Here is a 16981-nt window from a genome sequence, read left to right on the forward strand (position 1 = left end):
TGACCGCCTCCGAAGCAATCAAATCGGACGAGGACAAACTGGATGTCCTGACCTCCAAAGTGAACCACCGAGTGTACTCGGTCATCCAAGACGCGACCTCGTACGCGGACGCTATCAAGCTCCTCAAGGACCAGTACACGCGCCCAGTGAACGAAGTGTACGCCAGGCACCTCCTGGGGAGTCGTAAACAACAACCTGGGGAATCGACCGTGGAATACCTTCAGGCACTGTCTGTGCTTGGCCGGGCCTGTGGTTGTAAGGATGTAAAGGCCGCCGTGTACACAGAGGAACTTATCCGGGACGCTTTTGTAGCGGGCCACAGATCCAATTACACCCGACAGCGACTGTTGGAGCAGAGTAACCTCGACCTCAAAAAGGCCTCTGAACTCGCACTAACGTTGGATGCAGCCTACCAGGTCATGGATGCCTACTCCTCTGCACCGTGGACGCCGCGGGGAATGACAGCCTGGGACACGGTAGGACCGCCTCATAGCGCCGTGCCACCCCAGCCACACCCCAACAACGGCCCAACTAGCGCAGCAGTGTCCCAAGGCCAGACAGCAGTGCCCCAAGGCCAGAAATGCTACTTCTGTGGCCAGGCAAAACACCCCAGAGCGCGCTGCCCGGCGAAAAACGCGATCTGCTCGGGCTGCGGGAAGAAGGGACACTACGCTAGCGTCTGCAGGGCCAAAGCCACCCCGAACCCCAGCAGCGCCGCGTGTGGGACATGCGGGCCGCCATCTTGGACCTCCCCGGCCATGTGCGAATCACCGGTACAGCAGCCATTTTGGACGCCTCCAGCCACATGGGGATCATGGACGCCGCCATCTTGGACGACAGCCGGGACGCAGCAGGCCCCCGACACCGCCTCATCTGATACCCGCAGCGACACACCGACCCCTACGCTGGCATCCGTTACACTGGACCAAGCGAGACCGCACCAACTGGCCAGTTCCACAATGGACATTAAGGTAAATGGTCACGATACAATCTGCCTTTTTGACTCTGGGAGCACGGAGAGCTTCATCCACCCCGACACGGTGCGGCGTTGCTCTCTCCCAGTCCTGCCTGCGCAACAGCGGATTTCTATGGCCTCCGAGTCCCAGTCGGCGGACATCGGCGGCTACTGCGTGGTGACACTCGTAGTAGACGGGACCGTGTACGATCATTTTAAACTTCTGGTCCTGCCTGACCTCTGCGCTGCCGTCCTGCTGGGGTTAGATTTTCAGTGCCACCTTAAAAGTGTTACGATGGCGTACGGTGGACCCCTACCCCCACGCACAGTCCGCAGCCAGCAGCTTCCAAACTGCCCGCCGCGCACCAGGTGCAACCTCTCCACACTCAGAGTCACCCCCCCCCAACTGTTTGCTAACCTCACCCCCGACTGTAAGCCCATCGCCACAAAGAGCAGGCGATACAGTGCCGGGGACAGGGTTTTCATTAAAACCGAAGTGGAGCGGCTCCTGAAAGAAGGGATTATTGAGGGCAGCACCAGCCCCTGGCGAGCCCAGGTTGTGGTCGTTAAGACCGGCGAGAAGCAGCGCCTGGTCATCGACTACAGCCAGACAATAAATCGCTACACCCTGCTGGACGCCTACCCACTCCCCCGTATAGCTGATATGGTCAACCAGATCGTGCAGTACCGCGTCTTCTCGACCATTGACCTGAAATCAGCATACCACCAGCTCCCCATCCGCCCTGAGGACCGCCAGTACACTGCCTTTGAGGCAAACGGCCGCCTCTATCACTTCCTTAGGGTTCCCTTTGGCGTCACCAACGGGGTCTCCGTCTTCCAAAGGGAGATGGACCGGATGGTAGATCAAAATGCGTTGCAGGCCACTTTCCCATATCTGGACAATGTGACCATCTGTGGCCGTGACTTGCAGGACCATGACGCAAACCTCGAAAAATTCCTCCGCACCGCCCAACTCCTAAACCTGACATATAACAAGGAGAAGTGCATATTCCGCACAAACCGCCTCGCCATCCTTGGCTGTGTTGTGGAACACGGAGTCATCGGCCCCGACCCCGACCGGATGCGTCCCCTTATGGAACTTCCACTGCCCCACTGCCTCAAGGCCCTGAAGAGGTGCCTAGGGTTTTTCTCCTATTACGCCCAGTGGGTCCCCCACTATGCGGACAAGGCCCGTCCGCTGATCAAGTCCACCTCTTTTCCCTTGACGGCAGAGGCCCGCTTAGCCTTCCACCGTATCAAGGAGGACATTGCCAAAGCCACCATGCACGCAGTGGACGAATCCATCCCCTTCCAGGTGGAAAGCGACGCGTCTGACTTTGCCCTGGCCGCTACCCTCAATCAGGCGGGGAGACCCGTGGCCTTCTTTTCACGAACCCTCCAAGGCCCGGAGACCAGACACTCCGCTGTTGAGAAGGAGGCCCAGGCGATTGTGGAGGCTGTGCGTCATTGGAGGCACTACCTGGCCGGAAAACGATTTACCCTGCTCACTGACCAGCGTTCAGTTGCTTTTATGTTTAACAACAAGCAGAGGGGCAAAATCAAAAATGACAAGATCTTGAGGTGGAGAATCGAACTTTCCACCTACAACTACGAGATCTTGTACCGGCCCGGGAAGCTAAATGAACCCCCGGATGCGCTATCGCGTGGCACCTGCGCCAGCGCGCAGATCGATAGACTGCGGGCCCTCCACAATGACCTCTGCCACCCGGGGGTCACCAGGTTCTTCCACTTCATCAAGGCCCGCAACCTGCCTTACTCTATTGAGGAGGTCAGGACCATGACCAGGAACTGCCAAGTCTGCGCTGAGTGCAAACCGCACTTTTATAGACCAGACAGGGCCCACCTGATAAAAGCCACTCGCCCCTTCGAGCGCCTGAGCGTCGATTTTAAAGGGCCTCTCCCCTCCTCCGACTGCAATGTGTACTTCCTCAATATTATTGATGAGTACTCCCGTTTCCCGTTCGCCTTCCCCTGCCCGGACATGACCAGTGCCACGGTCATTAAATGTCTGAACAACCTCTTCACCCTGTTCGGCTTCCCCAGCTATATCCATAGCGACCGGGGCTCATCGTTTATGAGCGACGAACTCCGTCAGTACCTGCTAACTAGGGGTATTGCCACAAGCAGGACCACCAGTTACAACCCCCGGGGGAACGGACAGGTGGAAAGAGAAAATGCGACAGTTTGGAAGGCCGTCCTGCTAGCCTTAAAGTCTAGGGTCCTTCCAACCTCCCGCTGGCAGGATGTGCTCCCCGATGCGCTCCACTCTATTCGGTCACTGCTCTGCACTGCCACTAACGCCACCCCTCATGAGAAAATGTTTGTCTTCCCAAGGAAGTCCACATCGGGGACATCGCTACCGCCATGGCTGACGTCCCCAGGGCCGGTCCTACTGAGAAGACACGTGAGGACCCATAAAACGGACCCCCTGGTCGAGAGGGTCGACCTCCTCCACGCCAACCCCCAGTATGCTTACATCGCATACCCGGACGGGCGGGAGGACACAGTCTCCATAAGAGACCTTGCACCCTCGGGGGCCGCAGTAACCCACTACCCACTACCACCCCCCCCCACAATCCGATATCCAGCCCCAGCAGACGGCAGGCCTGGGCCCCGCGACCCGCTCGACATCTACGAGGACGACACGCCTGTGCCACAGCCTACGCTGGACTCGACGCCGGAAACTTCACGACCCCTGCCGTCGCCACGCAGATCACAGCGGCAGACAAGACCTCCGGAGAGACTCCAATACACTAACTTTTAATACACTTCACCCCGCCGGACTCAATTTTAAACAAGGGGTGAATGTGGTAAACCACTGTTTGTATTCCTGTTTGTCCTGTTTGTATTCCACTGTGTACATGCCTGGACATGCCTCGGCTGACTCCTCCCACAGGTCCTAGTATAAAGGTGACTGCTCCCCAGCCCTTAGTATCATGGACCGGTCGACCACGCGAGGCAGACCTCCATTCTGTTGTTAATAAAAGCCTTTAGTTACTCTTCTAACTCTCAGTCTTTTATGAGTAATTGATAGCGCATCAACCCTGAGGATTGGGAGAAGTTTAGGATTCAACAAAGGAGGACAAAGGGATTAATTAAGAAGGGGAAAATAGAATATGAAAGTAAGCTTGCAGGGAGAATCGGGGGAATTTATAATGGGGAACAAAGAAATGGCTGACCAACTAAATACATAGAAACATAGAAGATAGGAGCAGGAGTAGGCCATTCGGCCCTTCGAGCCTGCTCCGCCATTCAATGAGATCATGGCTGATCATCCAAATTCAGTACCCTGTCCTGCCTTCTCCCCATATCCCTTTAGCCTCAAGAAATATATCCAACTCTTTCTTGAATATATTTAATGAACTGGCCTCCACCCCCCTCTGTGGCAGAGAATTCCACAGGTTCACCACTCTCTGGGTGAAGAAGTTCCTCCTCATTTCAGTCCTAAATGGCTTACCGCTTATCCTTAGACTATGACCACTGGTTCTGGACTCCCCGGCCATCATAAACATCCTTCCTGCATCTAGTCTGTCCAGACCTGACAGAATTTTATAGGTTTCGATGAGATCCCCTCTCAATCTTCTAAACTCCAGTGAGTATAAGCCCAATCGACACAATCTCTCCTCATACGTCATTCCTGCCATCCCAGGTATCAGCCTGGTGAATCTTCGTTGCACTCCCTCCATGGCAAGAACGTCCTTCCTTAGGTAAGGTGATCAAAACTGCACACAATACTCAAGGTGCGGTCTCACCAAGGCCCTGTACAACTGTAGCAAGACATCCTTGTTCCTGTACTCGAACCCTCTTGCTACGAAGGCCAACATACCATTTGCCTTCTTAACCGCCTGCTGCACCTGCATGCTTGCCTTCAGCGTCTGGTGCACAATAACACCCAGGTCTCTTTGCACTTCCCCTTCTCCTAATCTATTGCCATTCAAATAATCTGGCTTCCTGTTTTTGCCACCAAAGTGGATAACCTCACATTTATCCACATTATAGTGCATCTGCCATGTTTCTGCCCAATCACCCAACCTGTCCAAATCGTACTGGAGTTTCACGACATCCTCCTCACAGCTTACCCTCCCACCCAGCTTTGTGTCGTCTGCAAATTTGGAGATATTACATCCAATTCCCTCGTCCAGATCATTAATATATATTGTGAACAGCTGGGGTCCTAGTACCGATCCTTGCGGTACCCCACTAGTCACTGCCTGCCACTCGGAAAACGACCCGTTTATTCCAACTCTTTGCTTTCTGTCCGCCAACCAGTTTTCTATCCAAGTCAATACCTTGCCCCCAATCCCATGTGCCTTAATTTTGCACGCTAATCTCTTATGTGGGACCTTATCGAAAGCCTTCTGAAAGTCCAAATACACCACATCCACTGGTTCTCCCTTATCTATTTTACCAGTTACATCCTCAAAAAATTCCAGTAGATTAGTCAAGCATGATTTACCTTTTGTAAATCCATGTTGACTTTGTCCGATCCTGTCACTGCTTTCCAAGTGCTCTGCTATTACATCTTTTGGTTCTGTCTTCACAAAGGAGGACACAAATAACCTCCCAGAAATACCGGGGAACATAGAGTCTGATGAAAGGGTGAAACTGAAAGAAATCAGTATTTGTAGGGAAATGGTGTTAGGAAAATTGATGGGACTGAAGGCCGATAAATCCCCAGGGCCTGATAATCTACATCCCAGGGTACTTAAGGAAGTGGCCCTAGAAATAGTAGATGCATTGCTGGTCATCTTCCAGAACTCGATAGACTCTGGAACAGTACCCATGGATTGGAGGGTAGCTAATGTTACCCCACTATTCAAAAAAGGTGACAGAGAAAAAGTGGGGAATTATAGACCGGTAAGCCTGACAGCGGTAGTGGGGAAAATGCTAGAGTCCATTATAAAAGATGTAATAGCAGAGCACTTGGAAAGCAGTGACAGGAGCGGACAAAGTCAACATGGATTTACAAAAGGTAAATCATGCTTGACTAATCTACTGGAAATTTTTTGAGGATGTAACTGGTAAAATAGATAAGGGAGAACAAGTGGATGTGGTGTATTTGGACTTTCAGAAGGCTTTCGATAAGGTCCCGCATAAGAGATTAGCGTGCAAAATTAAGGCACATGGGATTGGGGGCAAGGTATTGACTTGGATAGAGAACTGGTTGGCGGACAGAAAGCAAAGAGTTGGAATAAACGGGTCGTTTTCCGAGTGGCAGGCAGTGACTAGTGGGGTACCGCAAGGATCAGTCCTAGGACCCCAGCTGTTCACAATATATATTAATGATCTGGACGAGGGAATTGGATGTAATATCTCCAAATTTGCAGACGACACAAAGCTGGGTGGGAGGGTATGCTGTGAGGAGGATGTCGTGAAACTCCAGTACGATTTGGACAGGTTGGGTGATTGGGCAGAAACATGGCAAATGCAGTATAATGTGGATAAATGTGAGGTTATCCACTTTGGTGGCAAAAACAGGAAGGCAGATTATTATTCGAATGGTAATAGATTGGGAGAAGGGGAAATGCAAAGAGACCTGGGTGTTCTTGTGCACCAGTCGCTGAAGGTAAGCATGCAGGTGCAGCAGGCGGTTAAGAAGGCAAATGGTATGTTGGCCTTCGTAGGAAGAGGGTTCGAGTACAGGAACAAGGATGTCTTGCTACAGTTGTACAGGGCCTTGGTGAGACCGCACCTTGAGTATTGTGTGCAGTTTTGGTCGCCTTATCTGAGGAAGGACGTTTTTGCCATGGAAGGAGTGCAGCGAAGATTCACCAGGCTGATACCTGGGATGGCAGGAATGACGTATGAGGAGTGATTGGGCTTATACTCACTGGAGTTTAGAAGATTGAGAGGGGATCTCATCGAAACCTATAAAATTCTGTCAGGCCTGGACAGACTAGATGCTGGAAGGATGTTCCCGATGGTCGGGGAGTCCAGAACCAGGGGTCATAGTCTAAGCATAAGGGGTAGGACATTTAGGACTGAAATGAGGAGGAATTTCTTCACCCAGAGAGTGGTGAACCTGTGGAACTCTCTGCCGCAGAGGGCGGTGGAGGCCAGTTCATTAAATATATTCAAGAAAGAGTTGGATATATTTCTTGAGGCTAAAGGCATCAAGGGATATGGGGAGAAGGCAGGGACAGGGTACTGAATTTGAATGATCAGCCATGATCTCATTGAATGGCGGAGCAGGCTCGAAGGGCCGAATGGCCTACTCCTGCTCCTATCTTCTATGGAACGTAAAAACTGACTGAAATAAAGAGTAGATTGCCTTTCTAAAGCTAGGCTTTATTAACCTTAAAAACCAGCAGCACATCTTAAGCACCCAGTCTCAACCAAAGCTGTGGAGAACTGAATTTAAGATGGCCACCACAGATCACATGACATCAACTACCAATGAGTTTACAGCATATATCTCAAGGCAGGAAAACAGGCAACCAGTTACAATGCTTCTTATACAACAAGAATAATCACCACATTCACCCCTCCTTTTAAAATATACTTCAACCTAGGTAGCCTTTACAATTTACAATTAATTATTTATGACTAAAACAATACATGTATAATGTTTCAACAATTTTAAAATTTTACTATCAAATTATTTTAAAAGTCCATTTTTAATCGGTCAACCGGATATCTTGTTCGTGTCGTCCTTCTTAACCTTGGTGAAATTCCTTGCCCTCCCACACCAGGAGACACAGAAATATCTTCTGCAGGGAGGCTATCAATATCCCGATTATCAATGGTTTCCGGATTGGAAGTCCCATTAGAAAGTAAACTGGGAGGGTCATGAACATCCATCGGTGGCAGACTAATAGAATTGTAAGTGTCTGCAATAGGATTGGAAACATTCGTAGTATCTGTGACATCAACATTATCTGAATTATGGCTATTGTTAATATCCTCAAAAGAGGGCTGGCCACCACAAGGAGCTAAGTCTTTAACTGAAACCGTACTTTCTTTCCCATCTTGGAATCGAATGTGAGCATATTGGGAATTTGCCTCCAATAGCTCCACCTCCTCCACTAAAGGATCATACTTTGACAGTCTAACATGGCGTCGGAGCAGCACAGGTCCCTGCATAGTAAGCCATGAAGGTACCGAATATCCCGTAGTGGATCTCCGCGGATAGTTGAAGAGCCTTTCATGGGGGAGTCACATTAGTAGCCGTTGAAAGCAATGATCTAATGGAATGCAGGGCATCAGGCAATACCATTTCCCACTGTGTATTCTTAAGGTTCCGGGATGTCAGAGCCAACATAATTGCCTTCCAGATCACCCCATTGTATCGTTCGCACTGTCCATTACCCTGGGGATTATACGGGGTAGTTCTGCTAGTAGAAATTCCCCGACTCTGGAGGTATTCCTTCAACTGGGAAGACATAAAAGAACTTCCCTGATCTGAATGGATATACGCAGGCATCCCAAAGATGACAAAAAGTTGAGTCAAACATTTGATAACTGTAGCAGCTGATACATCTGCACAAGGAAAGGCAAAAGGAAACCTTGAAAACTCATCCACAACAGTAAATATATATCGATTCTGAGTCGTTGAAGGAAGAGGCCCCTTAAAATCAACGCTCAGACGTTCAAAGGGAGAAGTAGCCTTTATAAGATGAGCTCGTTGAGGCTTAAAGAAATTCGGTTTACACCGAGCACAGACAGAGCATGACGAAGTCATCCGCTTGACGTCTTCAACTGAAAAGGGCAAATTCTTACTGCGTACGAAGTGTATCATCCTCGTAACACCAGGATGGCACAAAGCATTATGAAGATTAATAAGCGTATCTCCGTGAATCACAGAACAATAAGCCCTCGACAGTGCATCAGCGGCAACATTATCCTTCCCCGGACGATAGACTATATCAAAATGGTAGCATGCCAACTCAATCCTCCACCTCATTATTTTATCATTCTTAATCTTTCCAAAATGTTTGACATCAAACATGAAGGACACAGATTTTTGGTCAGTTACTAACATAAAATGTCGCCCAGATAAATAATGTCTCCATTTACGCAGTGCTTCTACTATTGCGTACGCCTCTTTCTCTATTGATTAATGTCTCTTCTCACTATTGTTCAGAGTACATGAGAAAAAGGCCACAGGTCTTCCATTTTGGTTCAGAGTAGCCCCAATTGCAAAATCGGAAGCGTCCGTCTCAATCACAAAGGGAACCTGCTCATCAATAGAATGCACAACTGCTCCAAGGATATCCTTTTTAAGATTATCAAAACACATCCTGGCCTCCCATGATAGAGGATATGTCGTAACCCGAATAAGGGGCCGGATCTTCTGCGAGAAGTTTGCAATCCAATTAGAATAATAAGAAAACAGTCCAACAACTCGTTGCAAAGCCTTAGAATTAGTAGGACAAGGTAAATCAATCAGTGGTCGCAGCCGTTCTGGATCTGGTTTAATCTTGTTTCCCGAGATAATATACCCCAGTAAATTTACCTCGGTGGTCGAAAAGATACACTTCTCTTTATTAAAAGTTAAGCCAACTTTTTCCGCAGCTTGAAGGAATCTTTCTAAATTAAAATCATGCTCCACCCCTGATTTGCCACACACCGTAATGTCATCTAAATATGAAAAGGTGTCAGAAAGAGAGTTATCTATATATATATAATCGGTACATCTGTCTGTCTGTCTGTCATTCTGTCTGTCTGTCTGTCAGTCATCGCCTGTGCGTCTGTCGGGCTATGCGCTCGAAGGTTACAGGGCGTACCTACGCGCGCGTTACCTCCAAAGAAAGCTTACGCTTCCGAGACGGTTTTAAGCGTATTTACGTTTCGGCCGGGCTAAAATCGCATCCGCGGTATCCCAAAAACCTTCAACGTTCCGCTCATTAGCATCTCATTATCCGCTCATTAGCGACAGAGTGACCTCGAGCTCGACCAATCGTACGCCGGGTTGCTGGCGTGTGCCGCCGGGCCAATCGGTGCGTGTGTGGCTGGGCCTTATTGTTCTGAACCGAGGTGAGTCGCCGCCATCTTGATTCCAAACTTTTCCTTTTTCCCGCTTTCTGCGTCTTAAAAAAAAACGTTGCTTTTAAAACACATATTGTTTTTTAAAAAAATGATTTAGAAAGTAATTAAGTTATCTAATCTCATTAATTTTCCTACCTTTCCCCGTTTTTCCAGGTAGGCCTCGAAGCCTCGGCTTCTCCTTCGCACCCACGCCCGAGCTACGCACCTCCCGGCCCCACTCGAAGGCTGGAGGGCCGAGCCTCAGCCCAGCGCCACTAGGGTGCGCGTGCAGCAGGAGCTGAGATGCGGCATCTCTCTCTGGCTCGGCCGGGGGGCGGGGCTTGCTGAGCGTCAAGCGTCACCCTGGCAACCGGCCCCCCGGCCGTCTCGCACAGCCGCAATTGGCGGTCTTCACCTCGGGGGGGGCGCGACCCTCGGGGGGGGGCCGCGCGCGCAGCAGGAGCAGCTGAGACGCGGCGTCTCTCTCTCTGGCTCGGCCGGGGGGTGGGGCTTGTTCAGCATCATGGTTACCCTGGCAACCGGGCCCGCCGGCCGAGCCAGAGAGAGACGCCGCGTCTCAGCTCCTGCTGCGCGCGCAATCGGCGGTCTTCACCTCGGGGGGGGGGCCACGACCCTTGGGGGGGGGGCCGTGACCCTCGGGGGGGCCGCGACCCTCGGGGGGGGCGCGACCCTTGGGGGGGCCGCGACCCTCGGGGGGGCCCCCCCCCTCCCCCCGCCCTCCCTTCCCCCCCTCCCTTCCCCCCGCCCTCCCTTCCCCCCTCCCTTCCCCCGCCCTCCCTTCCCCCCCGCCCTTCCCTCCCTTCCCCCCTGCCCTCCCCCTTCCCCGCCCTCCCCTCCCCCCTCCCCTTCCCCCTCCCCCTCCCCTCCCCCTCCCTCTCTTCCCCCCAGTCGCTCTCTTTCTTCCTCCCAGTCGCTCTCTCTCTTCCCCCCAGTCGCTCTCTCTCTTCCCCCCAGTCGCTCTCTCTCTTCCAACAACAACATTCCCTCGAAAAAGCCTCGGCACTGCCGGGCACTTCAGCTAGTCACTTATAAAAGCATCCATTGCCCGTTGAAAACAGGCGACACCGTTGGTAACACCAAATGGTACTCGGCAAAACTGATACAGCTTTCCGCCAGCCTCAAAGGCCGTATATGGTTGGTCCCTCTTAACGATAGGAACCTGATGATAAGCACTCTTTAGGTCAATAGTGCTAAAAACCTTATATTGAGATACTTTATTGATAAGCTCATCAATCTTAGGCAAGGGGTACACATCTAATTGAGTATACCTGTTAATAGTTTGAGGGTAGTCTATCACCATTCGCTTCTTATGTCTCTCATTAGTGGTGACAACTACCTGTGCCCGCCAGGGCAAGAAACTAGGTTCAATGATTCCTTCCGATAAAAGACATTGAACTTCAGAATTAATCAATTCTTTATCCTGACTGCTATACCTTCTTGACTTGGTAGCAATTGGCTTACAATCCAGCATCAAATTGGAAAAAAGTGATAATGGAGAAATGGATAAAGAAGTTAATCCACAAATAGAGAAAGGTGGCTTAGTTCCTCCAAAAGAAAGACTGAGAGACTCATGTAATTGAAGCACATCATGACCAATCAAAATATCCGCACAGAGATTAGGCAGAACAGATAGGCGTATATCAGTATATGTATTACCTAGGAGAATTAATTTCACAAGGCAACAACCAGCTACTTGTGAGGTGAGAGTCGTCTGAGCCATACACACCTGATAAGTAACAGGCGAAATTTTCAAACGCTTCTCCCTCACAAACTGAAGACTTATAAAGCTCTCAGTACTGCCCGTATCTATAACGGCCTTCACTTCTAACCCATTAACTTGGGCCATAACTATAGCTTTGTTTAGGCCATGGGCAAAGGCGGCAGAAACTGATGCAATAAACGCCCTATCTAAAGGCTGAATAGTCGCAGAGGAGGCAACCGATTTACAAACACGTGCGTAATGACCTCCCTTACCGCATTTACTACACACAGCCTCCCGGGCAGGGCACTTCAGACGGGGGTGCCGGGCGTTCCCGCAAAAATAACACTTCTGAATCCTAGAGGCAACAGCTGCCGAAGTAGAAACTGTTTTGGAATCTGGTAAACCACTCCTATTAAGTCCACATAATTCCTTTTCATCCGGAACTGCCAAAACCACGGTCACAGGCCGATCAAAAAGAGCATAAGAATCCGAACTTCTCTGAGCCAAATCCAATGTAGAGGCTTGCTCAAAAGCACTCTTGAGAGCCAAGGTTTTATTTTCTAATAACCGCTGACGAATTGATCTAGACAGTAATCCATTAATAAATGCATCCCGTACCGACTCTTCCTTATATTCTTCTGCAGACGCAGCCTTACAATTACAGTTAGCACCAAGGCGCCGGAGTGCTTGTAAATAAGCATCCAAGGATTCTCCCGCCTGCTGCCTATGGGCAGATAAAAGGTGACGTGCAAATACCTCATCCTTGGGTTTAACAAAAAAAAATTCCAACGTAGAAATAGCCAGTTCATAATTTTCACAGTCCAAAATATACTTGTACACATCCGGAGCAATGTAGTTGATTAGTATATCCAACTTTAGAGATTGCTGATCCAACACACCCAAAAAGTTTTTAAATGTACGATACCAATGTTTCCATTTATCATCCACTCCTGCAGAATTAGGGTCAGCATTAAATCGTTCCGGTTGAAGATATCGTTCCATTATAGCAAACGGTTAATAAATTGAAATAAAGAGTAGATTGCCTTTCTAAAGCTAGGCTTTATTAACCTTAAAAACCAGCAGCACATCTTAAGCACCCAGTCTCAACCAAAGCTGTGGAGAACTGAATTTAAGATGGCCACCACAGATCACATGACATCAACTACCAATGAGTTTACAGCATATATCTCAAGGCAGGAAAACAGGCAACCAATTACAATGCTTCTTATAAAACAAGAATAATCACCACACTGACTGTAAGAGCTTTTATAGATATGTGAAGAGAAAAAGATTAGTGAAATCAAGTGTAGGTCCCTTGCAGTCAGAAGCAGGGGAAGTTATAATGGGGAACAAAGAAATGGCTGACCAATTAAGTGCATATTTTGGTTCTGTCTTCACAAAGGAGGACACAACTAACCACCCAGAGATGTTGGAGAACATAGAGTCTGATGAGACGGAGGAACTGAAAGAAATCAGTATTTGTAGGGAAATGGTGTTAGGGAAATTGATGGGATTGAAGGCCGATAAATCCCCAGGGCCTGATAATCTACATCCTAGGGTACTTAAGGAGGTGGCCCTAGAAATAGTAGATGCATTGCTGATCATCTTCCAACATTCGATGGAATCTGGAACTGTACCCATGGATTGGAGGGTAGCTAATGTTACCCCACTATTCAAAAAGGGTGGTAGAGAGAAAGCGGGGAATTACAGACCGGTAAGCCTGACATCGGTAGTGGGGGAAAATGCTAGAGTCCATTATAAAGGATGTAATAGCTGAGCACTTGGAAAACAGTGACAGGATCGGACAAAGTCAACATGGATTTACAAAAGGTAAATCGTGCTTAACTAATCTACTGGAATTTTTTGAGGATGTAACTGGGAAAATAGATAAGGGAGAACCAGTAGATGTGGTGTATTTGGACTTTCAGAAGGCTTTCGATAAGGTCCCGCATAAGAGATTAGCGTGTAAAGTTAAGGCACATGGGATTGGGGGCAAGGTATTGACTTGGATAGAGAACTGGTTGGCGGACAGAAAGCAGAGAGTTGGAATTAACGGGTCTTTTTCCGAGTGGCAGGCAGTGACTAGTGGGGTACCGCAGGGATCGGTCCTTGGACCCCAGCTATTCACAATATACATTAATGATCTAGATAAGGGAACTAGATGTAATATCTCCAAGTTTGCAGACGACACAAAGCTGGGTGGGCGTGTGTGCTGCGAGGAGGATACCGAGAAACTCCAGGATGATTCGGACAGGTTGGGTGATTGGGCAGAAGTGTGGCAGATGCAATATAACGTGGATAAATGCGAGGTTATCTACTTTGGTGTCAAAAACAGAAAGGCAGACTATTATCTGAATGGCAATAGATTGGGAGAAGGGGAAGTGCAACGAGACCTGGGTGTCCTTGTGCACCAGTCGCTGAAGGTAAGCATGCAGGTGCAGCAGGCGGTGAAGAAGGCAAATGGTATGTTGGCCTTCATAGCGAAAGGGTTTGAATACAGGAGCAAGGATGTCCTGCTGCAGTTGTACATGGCCTTGGTGAGACCACACCTTGAGTACTGTGCAGTTTTGGTCACCTTATCTGAGGAAGGATGTTCTTGCCATGGAAGGAGTTCAGCGAAGATTCACAAGGCTGATCCCTGGGATGGCAGGAATGACTTATGAGGAGAGATTGGGTCAATTGGGCTTATACTTGCTGGAGTTTAGAAGAATGAGAGGGGATCTCATCGAAACTTATAAAATTCTGACAGGTCTGGACAAACAAGATGCAGGTAGAATGTTCCCGATGGTCGGAGAGTCCAGAACCAGGGGTCATAGTCTAAGGATAAGGGGTAAGCCATTTAGGACAGAGATGAGGAAGAATTTCTTCACCCGGAGAGTGGTGAACCTGTGGAATTCTCTACCACAGAAGGCGGTTGAGGCCAAGTCTTTAAATATATTCAAGAAGGAGTTAGATATATTTCTTAGAGCTAAAGGTATCAAGGGATATGGGGAGAAGGCAGGTACGGGGTACTGAGTTTGGATGATCAGCCATGCTCACATCGAATGGCGGAGCAGGCTCGAGGGGCCGAATGGCCTACTCCTGCTCCTATCTTCTATGTAAATCTATATCTATGTGGTAAGCTTTTATCTGTTATTATCGTCGATAGTAATTCCTAGCCACATTTTTTAAGAACAACGAATGTTGAAAAAGTTTGATCAGCATCCAAAAGAGGAAAAGAGACTTGAGCCTCACTATTCACTGAGTCCTTGGCCACCCCACAGGAAACAACCCACTATCTTGCCAAATTCACTTTCCCACTTCATCCTGGAGGAAGTGTAATCATTGAACTCCACAATCTCAACCAAGTAGATTCCAATGGGAATACTATTGGAACCAAATCAAACCTCCAAACCAAGGAAGTCCTATGGGCTTGACAGCTACCCAGCTGAGTTTTCATAGCTCAGTCTGACATCCCTCCTTCTAAAACTCTTCATGATATTGAAGAGCTAAGCGCCCTTTCGGACTCTCTCAATCACACTAGTGCACAAAAAGACAAAGGCCACACCACCTTATCCTATAGATTCATAACTGCTTAGCACATGCTTTAAAACATTAACCAAGATTTCAGACTGACTGCAGCTGTCCATGGTTTAGCTAGTGCTAAGCGAAAGACCTTTATATCCAGCCATGTTGTACAAGTTTGAAACAGTACCAGCGCTCCAACCCTAATACATGGACAATGAGTGGAATTTCTTTCTCACTGTATTCAGATGAAGAATTAAAATCTTTTTATTTAAATTTCACACCTATCATGTTTACCAATTGCCTTGGCTGCCTTGATTTCCCCTTCCTCTGAGGGCCCAGAAAAGGAGGCCCATATCCCCTCCCCTTTTCTTTACCCTAATATCAAACATCAGAAAAAGCTCCTGTAGTGTATGTACTTTGAAGAAGGAACTATATTCTGCAGCCCCTGTATACTGCAGTACCAGTAGTGATCACCCCGGTATATAAGCCTGTGCAGTAACTTTGTATAGTAGTTCCAGTTTTGTCTCCATTCAGTAAACACCTGTTATAACCAACTCCTGCAGTCTGTGGCCTAGAAATTCAGTGCCCTTAGCGCCGATTTTGCGGCGCTAGAGGGCCTAGCGCTGCAATTGGCGCCGGCGCCGAAATTGCCTGGGGCCCTTCCGCCGCGGTAGACCGGTACCGCTGCGCCGGCACCGATGACGTCATCGGTGTGCGCAGCGTCCCGGTTGCCATGCCGACGGGCCCCAGCGCCGAAATTCAGTTGCGGCCGCCTCGCCCGTGGCAGCCGCAACTAAGACTCTGGCAACAGAGTCTTACATGACTTTGCGCCGGCGCATTAAAGGCCCCGTGGCGGCCGGCCGCTTTCCCGCCGGCCGCCTGGCCGCAGCTCCCTCCCCGGACTTCCCCCCCCCCCGGAACAGAAGCAAGCCCGGCACTTGTCTGAGGTGCCGGGCTCATTTTTAAAAAGATTTTCACGGGCCGCGGCCGGGTGCAGGCAGCTCCTCCTTAAGGGAAGGAGGAGGCCTGCACTTCCCGAACCTGCCGCACCGCAGCGGGCGCCGCAGCGCCGGAATAGCGCCGAAATTCAGCGCGTTGCGCCAGTTTTCAGGCGCAAACAGCTCTCAGCAGCGCCGGCAGCCGTTTGGGCGCAGAACTATTGAATTTTGGGCCCGACCAGCGCGACTTAGCTCCGGCACTAACTTCCGGCGCTAAAGCCCTGGCTGCGCCAAAACTCAATTTCTAGGCCTGTGTCTCAATTACACACGGACTTTACAGCTCCCATCCATGGAGAAAAGAGTGAAGGAGCTAATCTCAAAATATTACTGTTTACTGATGAAATTTTACTTCCTGTAAGTAACAGCTCTGCCTCAATTGCCTAATATATATTCCAAATTAATAAAGAATTCAGCCAAATTTTAGGGTATAAGCTTAACTATTCCAATGTGATTCCCTCATGCAGAACATGCCCATAGGTATTTGTGAATCCTGCTGCTATATGTAGTCAGTGTCTGGTTTGAAATACTTCAATGCTATCAGCTCATTGACCTGTAGAATTGAAACTCTTTCCCTCGCCATCACCCTACCTAGCCAGCATACACCTACCGGGACAGATGAAGCACCTTCCTTATCACTGCTTGGAAGGACAAGCACAATAAACATGCCTGTACTCACCTGCCTTTTCTACCTGTTTTGGATTCTACCAGCCCTAGTCCAGCAATTCCAAGACTTCAGCAGACAAATACACAGGTTCATATGAGCACTGTTGCACATGTTCTGGACATACCCTCTCACTCAACAATTTTGGG

At 49.1% G+C, this 16981-nt stretch overlaps 1 protein-coding gene across 1 annotated transcript in view; it reads left to right on the forward strand.

Annotated features, from left to right (window-relative positions):
- LOC147115800 (cilia- and flagella-associated protein 337-like) overlaps positions 1-16981 on the forward strand; it is a 102131-nt gene that overhangs the window by 8836 nt on the left and 76314 nt on the right. The gene's annotated exons all lie outside the window — the stretch shown is intronic.

This window comes from Somniosus microcephalus, chromosome 6 (genome assembly GCF_052327205.1).
Source record: "Somniosus microcephalus isolate GS21.2 chromosome 6, FLI_Smic_1.0, whole genome shotgun sequence".
NCBI classification, from domain to species: Eukaryota; Metazoa; Chordata; class Chondrichthyes; order Squaliformes; family Somniosidae; genus Somniosus; species Somniosus microcephalus.